Source organism: Panthera pardus, unplaced genomic scaffold (genome assembly GCF_024362965.1).
Source record: "Panthera pardus isolate Hobbes unplaced genomic scaffold, ASM2436296v1 HiC_scaffold_8, whole genome shotgun sequence".
Lineage (NCBI taxonomy): Eukaryota > Metazoa > Chordata > Mammalia > Carnivora > Felidae > Panthera > Panthera pardus.
This window is the reverse complement of record NW_026527013.1, coordinates 83,639,627-83,643,135: the sequence shown is the minus strand read 5'-3', so window position 1 is coordinate 83,643,135 and position 3,509 is coordinate 83,639,627. Positions and strand designations below refer to the sequence as shown.

General features: G+C 34.3%; 1 pseudogene; it reads right to left on the bottom strand.

Moving 5' to 3' along the window:
• Nucleotides 1–290: 290 nt before the first annotated feature.
• On the bottom strand, nt 291–1,585 carry LOC109267885 (presenilins-associated rhomboid-like protein, mitochondrial; annotated as a pseudogene).
• Between the last annotated feature and the right edge of the window lie 1,924 nt (nt 1,586–3,509).

Genomic DNA, 3,509 nt, shown 5'->3' with positions numbered 1-3,509 from the left:
ATGTTGTACATTTATTTAATCTTTTTTCTTTATTATTTGCGATATTTATTTATTTATTGTTTGTTCGTTTGTTTGTTTATTTATTTATTTATTTATTTATTCATTTATTTATTTTTACCAAGTAGAGATATAAACCTTTACTTCACGACTTCGTCATAATTCACTTTCTAGTAAGACATGTACTGAGGACAGTTTAAAATACTAGGAAAGCTAGATGCTGGGTGTCTTCCAGGCAGGGAGCAAAGGTGTGGTCACTCCAAGGCCAATGTATTCCTGGGGATCTCCAGGCAGCATAGGCCACACGCACCAGCATCATCCAACCCCAGATTTACTTGGAGCCACCTCTTTTCTTGGGGCCGTTAGTCCTCATTTCATGCCAAATTCTCACTAGAGGCTCCCTGTTCTTCCACGTGAGTTCATGACCATAAGTAATATACCATATTCCAAAGACAGCTCCCCCAAGATGTGCTGCATGATCAAAAAATTTCCATCCCAGGATCATTCCTGCTGTGTCCATAGTAATAATGGCTTTTAGGGCATTCCCTGCTGTGAATGTGAACATTAGAAGGAAGATAATGGCGAGCCTCCCTTCTGGGATCTTTGTGTACACAGTAGCAAGGACAGTCATGATAGCGCCTGATGCACCGAGTGATGGTCCATATCTTCCTGTGGCGAATTTACACACATAACTGACCAAATTGGAAATAACGCCTGCAGATAAGTACACTGCCATGGACTGTTCTTGACCCAGAATGTTCACTATGCTGGAGAAGAAGCTCCACAAAACATACATATTTGCTGCCATGTGAAACAAGGAGAAATGACTGAATATTGACAGCAACATTGGAGAACAAAGGACCTTTGAGGCTGAGTTGGATGTGAAATATCTGATCACTGTCTGCTGTAGAGAAGGTACTCTCCATAAACAGAATACAAAAACATTTGCAGCTATGATACCTTTTGGTTTGATTTCTCTTCCCTTGAATGACTAAAACGTGTAAGCTAACATAAACCTGTCACAGTCTGCTGGTCATCACTTAGGTTATTCCAGCACTTGTTAATCTCTTTCCTGAAGTCTCCTTCCTTTTGTGGTCTTATGCTGTCCAACCAACCAGATTTTATACCATCAAAATAACTCTGGACCCTGGATTTCAGTGATTCATATGGCCAAATGACAGCTGATCCAAATGCACACCTTGTAAACCCAACAGTGAAAAACAAGGGCTTTACAAGGGTCCTTATAGGACAGGGAGAAGGATAAAAGACTGTTTCTTCTACAGGAGGAATCAAAGCACTTCTCTTGCATGTTTCACCACTTGTTCCGGTGATCTTCTAGGTTCAACCTTCCTGGGTGCTTTTCTGAATCCACATTTTTGCTGAATAAAAAAGTTAAACCTGCGTCCGAGCAGTCATGACGGGGCTGGGGCCACACTGAGCTCCTTGCAGCTGCGGCCGCCTGCCAGCAGAGCCACGCCTGGCCACAGCCCCAGCCTCTCTGCACCCAGCCTCCTATATCTAAACTTTTACTGCATATTCCACTTATTAGTAAAAGCTTTTTAATACTGATAATAATACTTTGTAACATGTTACAAATATTTTCACATTTTTCAATTTATTTTTAATAGATCAAATTATGGTGGTGATGGTTCTATCACCTGCATATATCTATTAGAGTATGAAAATAAAATTCAATGTTCAGATGAAACATCATATAATGTTACCGAGTCTTTTTTGTTTGTTTGTTTTTGAGCTGAGTGTTCTTTGTCACAAATATATCAAAGAAGAAGCTCAAGGCTAAAACTTTATTCATGAACAGGGAACTGGACATGACATCATTCTTTTCATTCAATTAGGTAGTCTTGTTTTTAAATTTTTTTAGAACTCCTGATTAAATTGGTTAAACCAGTTGAGTCCAATTCATCTGCTTTGAGATACGATAATTTTTCTCAGATACCATAAACATGACAAAAATAATTTTCAGTTTTTTCAAATTACCCTAAATATGATATTTAATAATTCACAAGTTAACAGTGGACTGTATGTGAATTATGTTGCTTAGTTAATTGGAAATCTTTAGAGGAATATTAATCTTTTTCATGCTTGTAGTCTCAGATTAGAAACTTTATATATCTATGTTCCACAAAGAAATGTCTTAGACTTCTGGCAACTAGAATTCTGGAAGTAGATAAATTAACTCCACAAAAACAGAACCTTGAAAAACAAAAGTTTCAGACATTAGAACAAATATAATTTTGCTGGCTAAATATTCATAGTGGCTTGCTTATTCTTTAATTTACATAAGATTCTCTTGGCCAGTGCTACAATTATATAAGCAAACATTTTTACATCTAGGAAGGAGATGCTAACACTAGATAGGTAGCCATATAAACATCATATATAACCATATATAAACCTGATTAGACATCTGGTCTAATGTCATACATACACAACTGCATCTCCAAGAGTTGAACCCAAATGTATTAACTCTATTCTGAATTTTAGGTACTTTATGCTGATCTTTCATGTTTCCATTCAAAGTATTGTTTTTAAAATTCATTATTCACAATTCTTCTATCTGTCATTTTTAATAGATATTAAATTGGAAAAATGTTTTTTGGAAAGGGGAGGTAATAGTCTCAGAATGATTGCATAAAATTCTGATTATTTCTTATGCATCAATATAGCTAAAGTGATTAGTGTATAGTTTTCACTTTCTATTAGCAGGAACAAAAGGGATTAAAAAATACTGCCAGCATTGTGTCCCAATAACATGAGACATTTGTAGAAGCTGGTTTAAGAACTGGATGATTAAAATCTGATATTGTTTTCTCCTATCGCAAAGGCGAAGAAAAATTATATGGTACTAAATTTGTAGGAGAAACACAAATTTATGACACTTTACTGTGTTTTAATCTAATAATTTTATGGTTTGAAAATGTTACTTTAAACATTTAATTAATATATTTATTCATTTATTATGTGTATTTCCTGTTCGCTGGGGCCTGTATTATCCAGTTACTTCTATAAAGTAATAAACAAACTTATATGATAATGTGATTTTAGTGTTGTTAATGTGAAGGATTAATTATTAAGGATTTCCACTATCCTTATTTTCTTAAAGTAAGGCCTATTTGGTCATGGTATTTTTTTAAATAAAATGTTAGATTAATTTGCAAATTATCATTTAGTTTGTTGCATTATTAGTTTTGCTCTTTTTCATATAAATATCAAGTAATGAAATTCAGCTTTTTATTGAGTAATCTACCTTTCCTGACTCATTTCACATACAATATGCATTATATGCGATTTCCATTACACGTGAATTTGTTTTGAGCTCTACTCTTCTTTGTTTATTTATTCTCTAATAAAGCTTTGGAGAATGTATTGATCTCATAGAGCAAGACATTCCTCATTGTTCTTATTTTTTTTTACAAGATGTCATATTTATTCTTTTGCATTTTCCCCTTCCATTTGAACTGTGAAATTAAATTGTCAATTTAGAAATCTTG